Genomic DNA, 20,821 nt, shown 5'->3' with positions numbered 1-20,821 from the left:
ACCCTTATGGCAGAAAGTGAAGAGGAACTAAAGAGCCTCTTGATGAAGCTGAAAGAGGAGAGTGAAAAAGTATCAGACTTTTATTTTGGGGGGCTCCAAAATCATTGCAAATGGTGACTGCAGCCATGAAATTAAAAGACGCTTACTCTTTGGAAGAAAAGTTATGACCAACCTAGATAGCATATTCAAAAGCCAGAGATATTACTTTTCCAACAAAGGTCCGTCTAGTCAAGGCTATGGTTTTTCCAGTGGTCATGTGAGAGTTGGACTGTGAAGAAGGCTGAGCGCTGAAGAATTGATGCTTTTGAACTGTAGTATTGGAGAAGACTCTTGAGAGTCCCTTGGACTGCAAGGAGATCCAACCAGTCCATTCTGAAGGAGATCAGCCCTGGGATTCCTTTGGAGGGAATGATGCTGAAGCTGAAACTCCAGTAATTCGGCCACCTCATGCGAAGAGTTGACTCATTGGAAAAGACTCTGATGCTGGGAGGGACTGGGGGCAGGAGGAGAAGGGGACGACAGAGGATGAGATGGCTGGATCACATCACTGATTCGATAGACGTGAGTCTGAGTGAACTCTGGGAGTTGGTGGTGGACAGGGAGGCCTGGCGTGCTGCGATTCATGGGGTTGCAAAGAGTTGGACACAACTGAGCGACTGAACTGAACTGAACTGAAGCCTTTCTCTAGTTTCAGTGAGCCGGAGCTACTCTTCATTGCAGTGAGCAGGCTTCTCATTCTGGCAGCTTCTCTTATTGCAGAGCTTGGGCTCGAGGGTTCACAGGCTTCAATCGTAGTGACATACAGATGCTCTGTGGGCATGTGGAATCTTCTTGGACCAAGGATTGAACCCACGTCCCCTGCATTGAAAGGCAGATTCTTCACCACTGAACCACCAGGGAAGTCCTTCCCTCTCTCTCTCTCTCTGCTCCAGCCACACTGGCATCCACTGTTTCTGGATCACAACAGAACACCACGACCTCATAGCCTTCACACTTACAATTTCTTCCTCCTTGAAAGTTGTTCTGCCAGATATTGACATGGTGCCTTCTTTAACCTCCTGGTCTCTACTTACTGAAGGCTTTACTTTCTTCTTTCTTTGGTCCTATTTCCCTCCATTGTTTCATTCTTCTCCATCTAACACATTATGTATTTTCTTATTTGTTATGTTCATTACTTATCCTTGGGCGTCCCTGGTGGCTCAGCTGGTAAAGAATCTGCCTGTAATGCAGGAGGCCTAGGTTCGATCCCTGGGTTGGGAAGATCTCCTGGAGAAGGGAAAGGCTACCCACTCTGGTATTCTGGCCTGGAGAATTCCATGGACTATATATAGGCCATGGGGTCACAAAGAATTGGACACGACTGAGAGGCTTTCATTTTCACTTTACCTATCCTTCCCACTAGAATGTAAGCTTTACAAGGACAGAAATTTTTATCTATTTGGCTCACGTCTGTATATTACCATCAGAGAAGGCAATGGCAACCCACTCCAGTACTCTTGCCTGGAAAATCCCATGGGCAGAGGAGCCTGGTAGGCTGCAGTCCATGGGGTCGCTGAGGGTGGGACATGACTGAGCGACTTCACTTTCACTTCTCACTTTCATGCATTGGAGAAGGAAATGGCAACCCACTCCCGTGTTCTTGCCTGGAGAATCCCAGGGATGGGGGAGCCTGGTGGGCTACGGTCTATGGGGTCGCACAGAGTCGGACACGACTGAAGCGACTTAGCAGCAGCAGCAGCAGCATATTACCATATGTAAAATAGATGACCATTACAAGTTCGATTCATGAAGCTGGGCATTCAAAGCTGGTGACCTGGGACAACCCAGAGGGATGGGGTGGGGAGGGCGGTGGGAGGGGGTTCAGGATGGGGAGACACATGTACACCCGTAGGTGATTCATGCCGATGTATGGCAAAAAACACCACAATATTGTAAAGAAATTATCCTCCTATTTTGCTCATGTCTGCATCTCCTATACCTAGACCATGTGGGCATATAGGTGATGCTCAATACTTATTTAGTGAATAAACAACTGAATAACTCAGTTCTCTCCCCGACGAGGAGCCAAACACCTACAGCAATATGCCAAGTATAATGAAGTACGTAATGATCTCCCAGTCCTAGTTCCCTCCTGAAGGTTTATACTTTTCCTCGTGTTCAATCTCAGTGACTCATTTCTTTGGGGTAAGTGTTATTAATCTACAAATACTTATGAGAAGGAAAAAGTAACAAGCTACCATCAGTCAATGGTACCTTAATGTAAATTGGTTTGTATAGTTTCCCCCCACCTTGTGAATTACTTGAGAACATGTTCACTTAGAAGTAAAGAAAAAGATGACTAGGGAAGACCAACAAGCCAAGGAAATAAACATGTCCAAAAACCAGATATTGCACATATGGGAGGCGGTAGAGGAAGGGGCGGAAGCCCTGGCATGGGAAGGGCACTACAGGGAAAGATGAATCTCTCTTGCTGGCATATGTGACTGGGCTGGTCGAGAATCTTCAGGAAGAGATCTTTAGTCCCTGGTACTACATCTCAGGCTCAAATGGGCACCTTGGTTGTTTTTGTTTGTTTGTTTGTTTCCTCTTTCTATTCTTTTGCTTTGCTATAAGACCCAGGAGTTTACATTCTCTCCCTTTCTCTGCAAGGCTGCTGCTGCTGCTGACAAATCGCTTCAGTCATGTCCAACTCTGTGCGACCCCATAGACGGCAGCCCACCAGGCTCCCCCGTCCCTGGGATTCTCCAGGCAAGAACACTGGAGTGGGTTGCCATTTCCTTCTCCAATGCATGACAGGGAAAGTGAAAGGGAAGTCGCTCAGTCGTGTCCGACTCTTAGCGACCCCATGGACTGCAGCCCACCAGGCTCCTCCATCCATGGGATTTGCCAGGCAAGAGTACTGGAGTGGGCTGCCATTGTCTTCTCTGCTCTGCAAGGCTACTCACATCTAATTTGCCTCTCTATCACCCACAGCTGGAAATGAAGCAGAACAACATCTTCCCAGCCGCCTACAGCACAGGCTTCTGTGAGCCTAGTTCCTGTGGCACCCTGGCATTGGACAGATGTTCCAAAACCCAGTGCATATTATAGTGACTCACAGTGTTTAGAAACATAGGAATGATTTCTTTACTCAATCTGAGGTGAGAGCAAGCAGTTGGTGAATTCCCTTAGGGGATGTAAAAGTGCAGCCCTGGTTGACAGTGACTAGGGTGGGAGAGGCCAGCTCTACAAGGAGGAGATCGAGGTTCAAGTCTGGCTCCAGCTCTCACCAGACATGACGTCAGCAAAGTCACTTCATCTTTCTGAAGACGATTAGAAAGATTAGGTTAGATTAGAAAAATCTGGCTCCTGATTATAAAAATAACCACTCTGATTTCTTAGGATTATTGTAGAGATATATAAGAAAATTGTGTGAAAGTGTTTTTATAGGACCACACGACTTTGGGGTAGTTATCCAATGGGGCAAAAGTAGGAGTTGGATATCACTTGAATAAAGAAAGCACACGGAATCTAGGGGATTCCTCACCAAACAGCTATTTTTCTAACAGCTATGACAACATAAGGAGAATAACTCCCCATCAGGATGTGAGAGGTAGAACCCTACAAACAGGCTGTTCTGACACATCCGCAGTATTGATCTTATAATTATCAAAATGATTTATTCACTATATCATATACATAATACTGTTAAGAAAAAGAGGAAAAACTGAAATTCATAATCTAACCACCCATGGATCACCATTATTGCCATCTTGATAGTCTTCCAAACTTCAACACATAAAGACACAAAAATATGCAAGACAAAGACAGTACACATTATCATTTAGCATCCTTTACTTACTTAACATGACATTAATGTCTTTTAATATCAGTGAATACAGATCTTTGATTATCGTCCTAGAGGCCATGTAGTAGCCAATCTCCAAGCACTTATCACTTAAATTGAAAGTGAAAGTTAAGTCACGCAGGCGTGTCTGACTCTTTGTGACCCCATGGACTGTAGCCCACCAGGCTTCTCCGTCCATGGGATTCTCCAGGCAAGAGTACTGGTGTGGGTTGCCACTTAGGCTATTTCAAATTTCCCCTCTCACATAAACAATTCTGCAAAATAACTTTGTATATATGTCACTATTCACTTGTCCATTCATTTTCCCAAGATAAACTCCAAGTAACAAAGCTGCTCAAAGACAAGGCAAAAAGAACCATATTATAGGGGTCTTTTTTAAGTACAAGAAAAACACAGGACTTTTTAAAAAATCTGAGTAATTTATGCTAATTGCTCACTAAAATCTATGTTCTCTTCATCTGCCTGAAGAGAGGCACACTGCAGGAATAAATTTCCCAGCCTCTCCTGAAGCTGGATACAACCATGGGACTAAGTTTTAGCCAATGGAATATACACTAAGTAATAGATGTCAAGTGCCAGCCTGGCCCACTGAAACCTCTCATGCCATCCTCCTGTGCCTCTCTTACCTCTTTTGCTGGTGGCTGACGATACCTAGGGACTCTGGAAGTTATGAGTTGAAGATGGTCTAGTCTCCATCAGCCTGGATCTCTCAAAAACTATCACAAACATAGCCGACTTCCTGCTACACTAGAACAAGCTTAGATTACTCATGTAAGTAAGAAAAACTTCTGCATTTAGGCCACTATACACTTTGAGATTTATTTGTAACAGAAATTAGATCTCCTTAACGAAGAAATGTATACCTTCAAGTAGCATAATGCTATAGTTCAGTTCAGTTCAGTCACTCAGTCTTGTCCAACTCTGCGACCCCATGATCACAGCACGCCAGGCCTCCCTGTCCATCACCAACTCCTGAAGTTCACTCAGACTCACGTCCATCAAGTCAGTGATGCCATCCAGCCATCTCATCCTCTGTCGTCCCCTTCTCCTCCTGCCCCCAGTCCCTCCCAGCATCAGAGTATTTTCCAATGAGTCAACTCTTCGCATGAGGTGGCCAAAGTACTGGAGCTTCAGCTTCAGCATCAATCCTTCCAAAGAAATCCCAGGGCTGATCTCCTTCAGAATGGACTGGTTGGATCTCCTTGCAGTCCAAGGGACTCTCAAGAGTCTTCTCCAACACCACAGTTCAAAAGCATCAATTCTTTGGTGCTCAGCCTTCTTCACAGTCCAACTCTCACATCCATACATGACCACTGGAAAAACCATAGCCTTGACTAGATGGACCTTTGTTGGAAAAGTAATATCTCTGCTTTTCAATATGCTATCTAGGTTGATCATAACTTTCCTTCCAAGGAGTAAGCGTCTTTTAAAGTCATGGCTAATGAAATAATAATGCTATAACACACCCCTAAAACATGTGGCATTGGCTCAGTTAGTGGTTTAGTAGAACACAGTGGAGAAAATTTTTTAATATAGGCTCAAAAGATAGACACCCATAATTTAAAGTTACAAGACATTTGGTAAAATGTCTTTCTTGGAAGACAGGACCAGTGCCTTCTAAGCTTTTATCTGTGGGGGAAGTGGTGAGAAAACAGATATTAAAGTACGTTGATTATTACTCATTACATTTAGAAAGGCTTTGCAGGAAATATATGAGCTCAAAAAAGAATTGGTTGATTTTCAAGGAGAAATAAAAGAGAATGGAGAAAGTCTAACTTAGACTTTCATTGCCAGATGAATGGATAAAGATGTGGTACGTCTATACAATGGAACATTACTCAGTCATTAAAAAGAATGAAATAATGCCATTTGCAGCAACAGAAGGACTTGGAGATGATCACACTAAGTGAAAGAGAAGGAGACAGGTATCCCATGATATCGTTTATATGTTGGATCTAAAATAAGTGACACAGATGAAGTTACTTATAAAGCAGACTCACAGGCTTAGAGAACAAGCTTATGGTTACCAGAGGGGAAGAGGAGTGGGAAGGGAGATGGGGAGTGGGGAGGGATAGTTAGGGAGTGTAGGACTTACATGCACACACTGCTGTACTTAAAGCAAATACTGCAGAGCCCACACACCTTGGAGCCTACACGTCACAACTGGAGACAAACCCTCATGCCGCAAGGAACATTCTGTGTGCTTAAAGTAAGACTCAACACAGCCAAATAAATAAATACAAAATATTTTTTTAATAATAATAAAAAAATAACTAACCAACAAGGACCTATGTATATCACAGGAAACTCTGCTCAATATTATGTAGCAACCTAAATGGGAAAAGAATTTGAAAAAGAATAGATAGATGTATATGCCCAACTGAATCACTTTGTTGTATGCCTGAAACAAACATAATATTGTTAATCAACTATGTTCCAATATAAAATAAAAAGTTTAAATAAATCACTGAACCCAAGGTCACCTAAAAAAATGAAAAGAAAACAAGCTTATGGTTGCCAAAGGAGAAAAGTGGAAGGTAGGGAGAGTAAATTGGGAGTTTGAGAATGACATATACATACTACAATATTAAAATAGACAACCAACAAGGATCTACTATATAGCATAGGGAACTATGCCCAATATTCTCTAATAACCTAAATGGGAAAAGAATGTGGGAGAATTGCACTATATACCCAAAACTAGCAAAATATTGTTAATCAACTATACTCCAATATAGAATAAAAATTTATTAAAAAAATATTACTAATTTCAGAGGACTAAATCAAAGATTTAACATAGTTGGAAATATCAAGGAGTTGCAGCCATCCTGTCAGTGAAGTAATGGTTATAAAACTTAGACAGTATGAATTTAGATGATATAAAACTTAGATGATAAACTTAGATGGTATAAAAGTTAGATCATATGAAACTTAGACAGTATAAAACTTAGACAGTATGAAGATTCCTTTAAAAACTAGGAATAAAAGCACCATATGACCCAGCAATCCCACTCCTAGGCATATGCCCTGAGGAAACCAAAATTGAAAAAGACACATGTGTCCCATTGTTCATTGCAGCACTATTTACAATAGCTAGAACATGGAAGCAACCTAGATGTCCATCAACAGATGAATGGATAAAGGTGGTGTGGTACATACACACAGTGGAATATTACTCAGCCATAATAAAGGAATGCATTTGAGTCAGTTCTAATGAGGTGGATGAACCTAGAGCCTATTAAATAGAGTGAAGTAAGTCAGAAAGCGAAAGGTAAATATCATATACTAATGCATATATACGGAATCTAGAAAAATGGTACTGAAGAATTTATTTGCAGGGCAGCAACGGAGAAACAGACACAGAAAATAGAGTTATGGACATGGGGAGAGGGGAGGAGAGGGTGAGATGTATGGAGAGAGTAACATGAAAACTCACTTTACCATATGTAAAACAGAGAACCAAAGGGAATTTGCTGTATGGCTCAGGAAACCCAAACAAGAGCTCTGTATCAACTTAGAGGGGGGAGATGAGGAGGGAGATGGGAGGAAGGCTCAAAAGGAAGGAGATATATGTATACCTATGTCTGATTCATGTTGAAGTTTGACAGAAAACAGCAAAATTCTGTGAAGGAATCATCCTTCAATTAAAAAAATAAATAATTTTTTTTTAAAACTTAGCAGGCATTGAATACTCAATAAATGTTATCTATTATTATTTCAAAACATAAATAAAAGTACATGTGTTCATGTGGCTAGATAGCACTCTAAGCCTTTAATAAAATAATAACTGTCCATTTGGGGCTAACAAAAACTACAAAACAAACCTATAAAAATATTTACTGTTTTCATGAACACTTTGATGGCCAGCAAATGAGATATCCAGAAGTAAGGGGTAAACACTGCCCAGAAATAATGTAGAAATAACAACCTCCACCCCAGTAACTTAAAGTAAAAATCACAGCCAAACTCTTACACATCACAATAAGAAAATAAAATAGCTTCCACCTGGCCCCCTAGTATTTGTCTTCTGAGGGTGTTTTCTCCCACCAAGCCCAAGAGATCAGTATAGACAAAAGCACCCACTCTTTTAATTGAAAAACATGTTAGAAGGACAGGTGCTGGTGAACAATTGATGCATTGCCCAGTGCTTTTCTTAGCTGTTCATCCGCTACATTTACAGAAATTTTCAGATATTTTCAGATATCTGAAATATTCAAAAATTTCAAATATTTCCTTACAAAAATGCTAAATGCAGAGCTCATATATGATAAATTATTTCCATTATTGTCTCAAAAGGGAGTACTTTCTCTGGAATTCTTGGAATAATATCACATTACCAATGACATATCTGAGTTTAAGAACACCTGGTACCATCTTTCAGTTTGTAAAGGTCAAGTCTGTTTGTGTTCAATCACTGTTATGCACTCTCCTTTGTGTTCAGCAGAGCTCCTAGCTCAGAATTCTCAGATTGTCCTCCATATACCTCTTCCCTGACCCGTCCCTCTCACCCTCCCATGCAGTGGCCTGAATAGAATGCCCCTCTTCTGTATTCTCATAGTATTGTGTGAATGCCACCACCCAATAACTCCAATTCATTATCGTCATTGTCATCACATTTTTGGAGAGCTATGTGCTAGATGCCATATAATGTACTTTATATGCTCTATTTCATTCAAATCTAATATACTATTTTATAATAAGTAAACTGAGACACAGTTTAGTAAGCAGGTAGTGTCAGAGCCAAGGCTCCAAGCCAGGCAATCTAACCCAGGAAACCATATTCTAAAGAGCCAGTAATAATAGTTGGTTTTATTTCCTCTTTTTCTTCTTTTCTTCAACAAATATTTACTGATCACCTGTTACTACAAGCCAGGCTCACTTTCACAGGAAATGAGTAAGGGACTGTGTTTTGAAGTAAGGGACTGTGTTTTGGTTTTTTCCTCTTAGGATTCCCAATGCTTTGTACAATGTCCAAAAGATAGTTGCTGCTAAATAAACTTATGAAGCATCATCGTTACAAATTACAGAAACACATAAGCATATTTTCTGTCCTGCTTCTATATAGTCTAACAGAAAGACAGGAAAATAATGAATATCCTTCTGAAACAAAATGGAATGGGCTGGTATTTCCCTGATACTAGAAATATATCAAACAGAGGCTAAGCCTCTGCAGATTAGTAGTCCTGATCCTTTAAAATAGAACTGTGAGTACAAAGACTGTAACTTGCTATGTTCTCGAGTTTTCAACATTCTAGTGCTTTTGTGTGTTCTAATTCTGTGCTCTATGTTTTTATTTTATTTTTTTTTAATGGTCCAGAAAATATAGAGACCATTCCAGGCTCAAATGGGGAGATGAAAATTCATGGAGCAGGTGGAAATTGAGCCAGATTTTTGGAGAATAAGTAGAATTTGAATACAAGTCAAATATTTGTCACTTTTCAGGCTAGAGAAATAACAGTGGATCCATGGAAACAGAAATCATTATAATGCCATGGAAGTTGGTGTGAAGACTACCCTAACTAAAATAAAGAGAAATCGACAAAACTTCTGTGGTGGTCCAGTAGCTAAGAAGCCACATTCCCAATGCAAGCGGGGCTGGGTTTGACCCCTGGTCAGGGAGCTGGATCCCACATGTTGCAACTAGGAGTTCGTAGATCGCAGCTAAAGATTCTGCATGTCACACCTCGTGCATCTAGATAAATAAATAAATTTTTAAATTTTATTTTATTGAGTATAGTTGATTTACAATGTCATGTTGATTTCTGCCATATGGTTAAATGATTCAGATATATATATATATATATATATATATATATATATAGAGAGAGAGAGAGAGAGAGAGAGAAAGAAGGAAAAGGCAACCCACTCCAGTACTCTTGCCTAGAAAATCCCATGTTCATGGGGTCGCAAAGAGTCAGACACGACCGAGCGACTTTACTTTATATATATATATATATATATATATATATTCAAATAAAAATTTGATGATGATGGAATCACAATGAGATGATGATGCCATATAACGTACTTTATATGCTCTATTTCATTCAAATCTAATATACTATTTTATAATAAGGAAACTGAGACACAGTTTAGTAAGCAGCTAGTGTCAGAGCCAAGGCTCCAAGCCAGGCAATCTAACCCAGGAAACCATATTCTAAAGAGCCAGTAATAATGGTTGATTTTATTGCCTCTTTTTCTTCTTTTCTTCAACAAATATTTACTGATCACCTGTTACTACAAGCCAGGCTCACTTTCACAGGAAATGAGTAAGGGACTGTGTTTTGAAGTAAGGGACTGATGATAGATGATAGATGATGAAACTATCTAATAGAGAGACAGGCAGGCAGACAGACAAAGTAGGTTCTGATCCTTAGAGGGACTCTCAAAAGAGTAAAGTTGGAATTAAAGAGTTATTTTAGGTTTGTCCACAGAAAAATGACTTTATAGATGTGGTATATGAAGCACATTGGCCTGGTATCTGAAGTTCCAAAGTTCTAAGAAGAGCTCTCTTATTCTTTTCCTCTTTCCTGGACTGGGGATAGGCAACCTCAAGATGACTGCGATTCAGGAAGAACAGCCAGTGGAGAAACTGGCCACATAAGTTGGGTTGCAACCACAAGAACTTTCCTCACACAACTGAGTCTTCAGATTTTCTTCCTTGGCAAAGAACTAAAGTCACCCAAAGAGGATTCTCTTTCCCTTAGGCAGACCCTGCATCATGGGTAAACCACCTTCCTAACTCTTTTTGCCAACCTCCACCATCCCTACCCCTAGGCCGGCACCTCCTAGAAACTCAAGAATTGTTCTCTACGATGGCATACTCCACTCCCTTGTTCCTACACTTGATATTAGCCAAGAGGCTGAGAAGTGATTTCCCTTGTTCCTAAGTGGAACAAAGGTGCACAGCACTGCCCCCACACACTCACACCCAAGCATGTCCCCAGAACATAGTGGCTGTCTACATGGCTATTGGCTTTCTCCATGGGCTCACACCTACCTACGGAAGAAAGCCAAACTTCGCAGTTTAGTTTTCCTGGCCTTGTTAATGTTGACAGTCATTTTCTGGCTCAGCTCTGCCTCATAACCAGAACTCATCTCATAGACTTTCTTCATCAGTCAAGCTCATTAGCCTACTATAGCCCTCCATCTGCTCTCTACTGCTAATGTCTCATGTCTTCCCTGAATTTCATCCTGTGTCCTAACCTCCACACTCTTAACCTTTCTTCACAGTCCAGTTTTCTTCAATTTCCTAAACCCACAGAAATTTCCACTTCCTTGGAACACTTAAAATTGTTTCTACTAATTTTTTGACACTTAATTTTAAACTCTTCTATCATTCCTTAACTGCTCTTGTGAGAATGTCATTTCCTATCAATTACATTCCATGAGGTAAAGACTTTGTTGAAAGCTTCTGTATCCTTCACAGTCCCAAGCACTGATAGGTGCTCAACAAATACTCCCCCAGGTGAATTTGTGATTACTAATTATCCATCTAGATATTTGATGAAATGGTGGCAGGGGAACAGATTAGAAATGGATAATTCATCATTTCTCCCATTGTCATGTTGCAGAATTTTAATTAAGTAACTCTTGGCATTACATATGGCTGTTCAGAAAACAAGAATGCAGGTTTAGCTCAAAGGTTTGATTTGCCTGAAATGGAATGGAAATGACCATATTATTCTAAAGCAACCATACGCTGTACCTCAAAATAACTATTTTTGCACTGTGCTCATTAATGTTTAAGAGCTAACTGGTAAGACATATCAGACCAGCACCAATCTGACAGTTCATTATTCACTACCATTTTCTGCATCTATTGCAAAACAAACAATGATTTGCTAAACTGAATTTTCCCTCTCAGTGAAATAAGCCTGGTAATAGCACAGTGTCTCTAGAAACATGTATGGCTCTTCCAACCCTACAGAGTATAGCATATCCCCACTCACTGCACTCATCAAAGGCAAAATGACATCAGGAGTCTTTTTTTTTTTTTTTAAGAAAAGTGAAATGCAGTAACCTATCTAAACCACAAAAAATTCAAAAGTCAGGAATGGCCTATTAAAATTACAGAAGTATCATTTGATTCACAAAAGATCATGCTGCAATATACAATACATATATCAAATCCCTGGCATTTGTGAAGTTAACAATCATTGTTTCAATCACTGTGCTCACAATTAAATACTATGCATAATCTATTGTGTTATAGAGGTACACGTTTGAGTCACGCACGGTGAGGTGATTCTTACGTACAATGTGATTTCACTCAATGTCAGAAATCAAGTAGGTATTACAATATTCCCCCCTTAATAGGTGAGAACAGCATGCAAAGTATTTATTTCTGTGGCATTCATAAATTCTGGCTTTCCTGAGGCTGCCTGCTATTTCAGTGCTAGTCTAATTCCCAGGTGTAAGGAGGTCATACTCAAGCTTTCTTTAAATATCTTTTTCTTTTCTTGGGCTTTGGATCTGTATTAATTTTTCAAGTTTTCTTCACAAGTGAAGCTGAGATTGAACGTAGGAAGAGCTTCATTTTATTTTGTTCATTAACAGAGTTCACTTATCTCTGTAAAGCTGCCATGTAATTCTCTGAGATTTGCAAACAATATTTGCATGCAGTGATTGAGAGCTAGTGTCAGAGAAGTTAACCAAATGCAAAAAGGGCTTCCCTGGTGGCTCAGTGACAAAGAATCTGCCTTCCATGCAGGAGGTACAGGAGACTCGAGTTCAATCTCTGAGTCAGGAAGATCCTCTGGAGAAGGGCATGGCAGCCCATTCCAGTACTCTTGCCTGGAGAATCTCATGGACAGAGGAGCCTGGCGGGCTACAGTCCATAGGGTTGCAAAGAGTCGGACATGACTGGAGAGACTTAACATATTAGCACACCATCCCAAAGTGAAAGATATCTCCTAGTGACCCTCAGATCTGACTGATAAATGCAATAGGAAGGGTACAGCTCTTGCATTGTCTGAAGCTTGGGAAAATAGTCTTAATTTGGCCTTAACCCAAAAAGAAGAAGAGAGAAGGGTAGGGGAGAGGAGGAGAAGAAGAAGGAAGAGGAGGAGGAGGAAGGAAAGGAAGGAGAATGGGGGAGAAGAAAGAGGAGGGAGAGGAGGGGCAGGGAGGAGGATGAGAGAGAGGGGCAGGAAAGACAAATGGGCCTGATATCCCCCTACCTAGATCCCTGTCCAGACCTGAGACAGCACACACAAGAGGAGTGTGAGTCTGCAAAGCAGACCCACCGGCCCTAGACACTGCTTCTGGGAATAGAGACCACATTCAGGACCTTGGACAGATCCCCTTCAAACAATGGCCTACTGCCTTCCAACCAGGTACCTCATTCCACCTCAGCTAGGAAGAAAGGAAGGGGTGGTGCAAGAGACACAGAAGTCTGCTTTGGCAAAATCACTTTTCCTGGAAATCAAGAGTAGAGAAGAGCATTTTCTCCAATAGATGGGACCTGTCACGTGTCAGCACATTCAGCTGCCCGGAGAGCAGCCCTGTCAGCCTTCCTACCACTATCATCCTGTGGAAAGGGCGTGTAAAACTTGGTCCCACGACATTATAAGTACTTCCTCCCTTCAAGGCCACATAAGCCACACTCACATGCCCAAGCTGTTTTTGGGAAAAGTAAAATAGAGGAGATGTGAAAATCAGAAAAAATAAGGATCTCAAAGTCTACTTTTATTTAATGGGGTTATTAATTATTTTTGGATTAGACTAAATAAATAAAAAATAAATAAAATTGCCTTTATTCCACCAAAAATGTGGGCCTCATAAGGGATATTACTCAACAATCAGAAAAGAAGTGCATTTTCTGAGCACATAAATTTCTGTGCTCCCTAAAAGTGTGGAGAGGGGAAACTGGCATTTACTAGATCAGATACAGCTTACAAACTGAGCACATTATGAAACAGGGCAATCGAAGTTAAAGTAGACCAATGAAATTAAAACAAGCAAAGAGATATACAACTAAACCTCCTGAGATAGTTAATACCAAAACTGGTCACAAAACTTTGCTTCAAGTTTCAAAGAATTCTTAGCACCTGGAAAAAGGTATGTAATTTAGACAGTTGATTCATGGTTGACTCCTCCTTCATCTATTAATTTGAAGCTTCATTTTGAAAGCTGTGATTTCTTCTTAATCTAGATATTTAAAAGAAATAGAATATATAGACCAGGATTTCACAGTGTAAAATCTACTCCTTGACTTTAAACTAGAAATCTCTGGAAGCTGAATTAACATTTAGACCATTAGGGTACAGTTTAGGAAATTATTGCTTCAATTGCTCAAATGGGACTCCAATGGAATAAAAGGTTCCACCAAGTCTACGCTTTATTAAATTGCACCTTGGAGTTCTGTACTGTTGGATAGTACACTTCAAGTACCACAGTTTGGCTCTTTGTTGTTGCTCTCTGTAGAACTAAAGGCAATTACCTATTAGCATGAGCTTAGAAGCCAAACGTTTTTTAAACCAACCTTGAGGGAGAAAAAGAAAGAGGTTAATTCTATTTGAATGAACACAAACACCACTTTCCTATGTGGTCCCTATTAGATCATATTTAATGACACTAAGCATACGAGACTAATTTCTACAAGTTTGTTAACCTTTCATATAAACAAAAATGACTCAATGGCAAGTTCTGATGGATGCTGTTTTCTGTTTCAGGTACCTCAATTGGTAACATTAATTTACTTCCTGAATCTAAGACTCCTCAACATAACCCTTGAATCTATACATGGACTCTGAGAACTTTGCACTGAGTATTATAGACCTTTACTGTCCAATATGGCAGGCATTAACCACATACGGTTATTCAAACTTAAATTTAGTTAAAATTAAGTAAGATTTAAAATTCCATTTTTCAGTCACTCTAGCCACTTCAAGCATTCAATAGCCACATGTGGTTAATGGCTAAATTAGTGGCAGAGGGCTAAATGAAAGGTGACGAGATTAGAATTGTGATTCAGGGCCAAACAGAAAGCCTGTCATGCTATGAAGACAGGACTTACTTTGCAGAAGCTATGGAATTAATAAAGGTTTTGGCATATAGCACATTGATGCCCTGAAAAATAAATGAAACTAATTTGTTGTAAGATGGACTAGAGAAAATAAAAAGGACTAAATGCATAGGAGATAATTTAAGGTTGAAAATTTATACCACGCAACAACTTACTACCAGATGCCAAATAAAAATAACGTTTCTCTGTAAGTATTCACATTTATGTAAACATATATATGAACATTTATAAACACACTTATTGTTAACTAGACTTACTATAGTGCTTATTCTGCAATATAAACAAATCATTATGTTGTACACACAGAACTAATATAATGTCATATGTCAACTACATCTCAATTTAAAAAACATACTTACAGTTTACTGAAAGTAAATAAAACTGTAGAATGCTAATGAGGCTATATGACTGTATGGGTATCTAACATAGACTCCAATTTATTTCCAGATTCTATGCTCTGAGGTGGCCCAGACGCCTACATATACATACACACATGCACACCCACAACACATCATCTATTTATTAAGTTCTTGCTCTATGTCAAGGCCTGTGTTAACTGCCATTTCTACATTATCTCATTTTAACCCTTAGTGACGACTCAGGAGATGGGAATTGTTTTCCCCACTTTAAAATTATGACCCAGGCAGGTTGGATAACTTATCCAAAACCAGACAACTAGAAAGAGACAGAGTCAGACACTGTAGTCAGGAATAATTATTTTTAACCTTGTGCTTTTAACATCAAGCTAATATTGCTTTCCAACATGACTTAGCATACTTGACTCACACAGGTTCAGGATTCTTGAAACCTGCTTTCAAAATGACATGACATACAAAGAAGACATTAAAATGAAAAAAGAAAAATCTTCTGACAAAGCTTGCTGCTCTAACAATACTCACCACACCTCAACAATGTCTTAAAGATGCGTTCACTGGACAAGATGCTCATTTTAACAAAGATGTATCACTGGAGGAAAATAAACGGGCTCCAAAGACCTAACTTCAAAGTTCTCCTCTAATGGCTCTAACTAGAGGTACAAGAATGTAGGATAATATTAAACAGTATCTTCTTTGCTCACACTTGTTTCTATCCTGTCACACCATGAGGGCAAATATGCCCCTAAAGTGACTGTCCTAACCACCCCATCACCTTACCTTCAGAGTCTGACTGCAAGAGAAATTCCACTTAGAACTCTAATGAGAAAATCAGAGGTAAATAAAGAGAAATTCCACTTGGAACTCTAACGAGGAAATCAGAGGTAAATAAACTTTATAGCCAGACCATGCAAGGGAGGGCTTTCCCCAGTGGCTCAGCGGTAAAGAATGGCCAGCAATGAAGGAGACCTGGCTTCAATCTCTGGGCTGGGAAGATCCCCTGGAGGAAGGCATAGCAACCCACCCCAGTATTCTTGCCTGGAAACTCCCATGGACAGAGGAGCCTGGCAGGCTCCTCTGTCCATGGGGTCACAAAGAATCAGACACGACTGAAGCAACTGAGGATGTATGCACATGTGAGGCAGCATAGAGGAAAGAGCCACTAATATTAAATGGGCATGAGAGGAAGAGGAGGGTGAAGCTATAGTGAAGGAGGGGGAAGCATAGTTCATGAGCAGACTTGATGGGGTTAAGAGACTGAAGTCACCCTGTCATTTCATGCTCAGCTTGACCAACTGTGGCAATCGATATTTTTTTTTCTTCTATTACAAAACAGCTACACTTTTATAAATATATTTAAAGCTTCATGCAATTATTAGTGGCACATTGATAATTATCTTGATTGGTGGCTTGCCTTTCTCAATGGAGGAAGGCATTAATACAGAGGAAGAAGCCATCCCTTTTGAGAATTCCCATTGGCTGCAGATAATGGTACTGAACAGAGGCCCAGAGTACTGGAAGACAATAAAGTCACCCTGGTGTGGCTGGGCTTTATGATCTCTAAGAAGTCACACAGCTCTGCCTGCTTCTCTGTCTAGGCAATGGCCGTGACTTCACACAGACCCAAAGCAGAGTCATTCCAGTTTATTGTATTTCAGCTCCATGATGCCGCAAGGCAGAAAGATAGAGGAACTGGGGTCCTTTTACAAGCACAGCTTAAGGAATACAAAGATTGAGCAGATGCTGTTATAGCCTTATTTGTCTTGGTCACGCAGCATGCCCCCCTTCCTTAGTTTGCAACAATCCTATATCTACATGTGGTTCAAAGCACTTCATCAACATTGAAGCCAGCAATCTTAACACAGGTTGGGGTAGAAGGGCAGGATAGGTAAGAACTGCCAGAGCTGAATACAAAGCAAATAGCATTTACATTGACAAGCAGCTGTGCCAGAGAAACTCTGAGGAACAGCAAGGAAATCAACTCTGGTTTAAACCAAAAAAAAAAAAAAAAAAAAGTCATTACTGCTATTATCATAGGCTTTCAAATGTGTACAGATACATACGTGTGCTTGCATGCACGTGTGCACATTCAGTCGTGTCCAACTCTCTTTGATCCCATGGACTGCCTCTTGCCAGGCTCCTCTGACCATGGAATTTACCAGGCAAGAATACTGGAGTGGGTTGCCATTTCCTTCTCCAGGGGATCTTCCAGACCTGGGGATTAAAACTGCGCTTCTTATGTCTTCTGCATTGGCAGGCAAGTTCTTTACCAGCTGAGCCACCAGACAAGCCCCTACATATGCATGATAATAATATTAATAATTATTATAATATATTATTTTAATAATTAATAATTATTATATTATATTAATAAATTCCATGGTCAGAGGAGCCTAGCAAGGGGCAGTCCATGGGATCAAAGAGAGTTGGACATGACTGAATGTGCACACGTGCATGCAAGCACACATATGTATCTGTACACATATGCATACATGCATTTAAAAAATAAAGATCACACACACACATAAACACACACCAATTTTCTTTGAAACAGTAAATTCTCTTTCAGAAATGACTTGGAATTGGATTAATCTCTTAGACCTAAAAAGGGCCTCACAGATGATTTGGTTTATATGTCTGTATTATACTATTTTATAAATTTAGTCATGTTTATAGAGGTGCTACCGGGTGCCACAAAGTGAATATGAAAAGTTGAGTTACCTAAGGAAAAAAAAAAAAAAAAAAAACAGAAAAAGAGGCTTAGAACACAGTTTCCTGGCTCCCTACTGTAGTATTCTCTCCATTATATCTTTTGGCCAGTTAGGAAGCAACTACTTGCAATTAATGGAGAAGTCCTCCCTGGAGCAACTGACTGCGAGTCCCTGCCTTTGACAACAATTCTCAGAGTAGGTGTTAGTTCACCAGTTTAACGACACCAGGGCTGATGGGATCTTCCCTCGGTCCTTTCATCTTGTGCGTTGTGTCACCGTCACAATATGGCTGCTGCATCTCCAGGCCTTATAGCCTCCTTTCAATGGGAAAACGGAGCATAGGAAAAGGCAAAAGGTCCTCCTGCCCGTACTGCATTGATCAAAACTGTACTGCAAGGCCGCCCAGTCTGTAAGAGAGACTGTGAAATGGAATATTTAAAGCTATCCACATTGCTGCCTCCAACACAATTGGGAATCTATAAGCAAAGAATGGCTTCCCAGGAGGCTCAGGGGTAAAGAACCTGTCTGCCAAGCAGAAGATGCAGGTTTAGTCCCTGGGTCGGGAAGATACCCTGGAGAAGGAAATGACAACTCACTTCAGGATTCTTGCCTGGGAAACCCCATGGACAGAGAAGCCTGGTGGGCTACAGTTCATGGGGTCTCAAAGAATCAGAAATAACTTAGCGGTTAAACAACAGCAAGCAAAAATTAAGGAGAGAATTAATAGGGTTCTTTATACTTTCTTCACACACACTGACCGTCCTAGGAACTGTTTCATCCTTTTTAGAATCTAGCAGATGCAAGATTTCATCTAAATTTAATCAAAAGTTTTCCCTTATTAGAGTATAATTGCTTTACAACATTGTCTTAGAGCCTGTTGTACAATGAAGTGAATCAGTTATATGTATTCATATATCCCCTCCTTCCATCCCTCCCACCCACCCCTTCCCATCCATCTAGGTGATCACAGAGAACCGAGGTGAGATCCATGTGCTATTGAATCCAGTTCCTTACTTGCTGTTAGCTAGGATGGTGGGAAGAAGTAAACTTTATCCTCCATCTAGGCTGTGGTGCTTCTCACTTCCCTCACTCAAAACCTCCCCTTCCTACCATCCTGTGAACTGGGTGCAAGGCTACAATCTGACTCCTCCATGTCCACACATCACCCATAACCTGGATGGAGAACAGACACACAAATGACAGCTGCGTTGTCTCCAGAACAAAACGTGTTTAGCTTTTCCTTCAGATGTAAAAGCAAAAGTCGCTCAGTCGAGTCCAACTCTTTGAGACCCCATGGACTATATATACCATGGAATTCTCCAGGCCAGAATACTGGAGTGGGTACCCTTTCCCTTCTCCAGGGGATCTTCCCAACCCAGGGATCGAACCCAGGTCTCCTGCATTGCAGGCAGATTCTTTACCAGCTGAACAACAAAGAAAGCCCAAGAATACTGGAGTGGGTAGCCTATCCCTTCAACAGTAGAGCTAATAAATTATAAAAATTTGAGAGAAATTTTTGAAAAAGTACTACACTATCATATACTACTTGTTTTCTCTCTATCACATGCACACATGTGCACACACACACAATTAAAATAATCCTTTAAAAAAAATAAAAATAAAATAAAATAATCCTTTTACCAACAAAAGGAGAAAAGTCTTAGCATGGATTTGGAGATTAAAACACCAATGAACTATAATTCTTTGGCAGGGGAGTGACTTATTCATCAAATAGCAATGATCTTAAAAAGCAAAGATCATCATCTGTTTAGATAGCGTAAGAGCTCCTAAGTTCATCCATCTTTGTTTTAAAGTTATGATAGGAAACCACACAAGCAAAAAACTATTTTATACAAATGCAATTAGTCATTTAGCTTCTTCAGTGCAGGGTTTGTTTATTTATAGACTGAGAAGACTGCAGCCAGTTGGCCTCTAAAGCCAATTAGACATTGCCCCAACCCACGCAGAAGTCACCTCTTTATCAAGGCAGGGAACTGGCTATTCACTTTCTCTTTTCTGCCTCTAGTAACAGGGTGTCATTACTCAGCAAGGGAACCAACTTGTTCCAGGGTGACCAGTTACCCAGGTTTGTCTAGAACAAAAGGCTTTCCCAGGATTCAAGATGGTTGATGCTAAAATTGGGATGGTCCCAAGCAGACAATGTACCATCCCACTTAGACCAAGCTGCCCCCTTGCCCAACTCCATTCCTTCCTCCAGAGTCCTGCCTAGAAGGAGAGGAACAAGAGTAGAGCCCGGGTGTAGTCAGACCTAATCACTAAAATGAATTTCTAGTTATTCAAGATGACCTTCCACACGTTCAGGGTTTTCATTACTGCTTATTATGTGACATCTGTTTCTGAAGGAACATTTTAAGAACATAGCCTGTAAGATGAACTTTGCTGGAAATTTTCTTTAGACTTTACCACCTGCTACAAAGCAGCAAGCCAATTTTGGACAGGCTCCATTCCCCCCATTTCACAGTTGTACCCAATAACCACAAGACAGACGTATCCAACATGTTTGAATTGTTTTGGCATTTGGGGCACAAACTTAATTATGATAAACCAGTCCAGTTCTTTCCCACAACCTTTCTCCTTACAGTGGATCACACTGATAAAGTGTGATTTAAGTATATTTTTCAGTAATTTTAATAATTGACACAGGGAAATTAAAATAATATTTTCCTATTCTACTTGTCATAACCTGTTGAGATATCTTTCAAAATGTGTTACTGCACAGCAAAAAGAAATTTGATACACATTATTGCTGAAATTTCCTGGCTCTCTGCCTCCCAGAAGAGCAATGCATGAAATATTTATTCAAAAATGGAAATATTAAGAATCAAATGGATTTAAGCCA

The 20,821-nt window shown here is 40.2% G+C and overlaps 1 non-coding gene across 1 annotated transcript; it reads left to right on the top strand.

The window, feature by feature from the left end:
- The first annotated feature begins 1,188 nt into the window (after window positions 1-1,188).
- TRNAY-GUA (transfer RNA tyrosine (anticodon GUA)) lies at window positions 1,189-1,260 on the top strand. Its single transcript has one exon. It is a non-coding gene; the product is annotated as a tRNA-Tyr (tRNA).
- The last annotated feature ends 19,561 nt before the right edge of the window (window positions 1,261-20,821 follow it).

The sequence above is a fragment of the Capricornis sumatraensis genome, chromosome 16 (assembly GCF_032405125.1).
Source record: "Capricornis sumatraensis isolate serow.1 chromosome 16, serow.2, whole genome shotgun sequence".
In the NCBI taxonomy this organism is placed as follows: Eukaryota; Metazoa; Chordata; class Mammalia; order Artiodactyla; family Bovidae; genus Capricornis; species Capricornis sumatraensis.
This window is presented reverse-complemented; position numbering and strand designations above follow the sequence as displayed.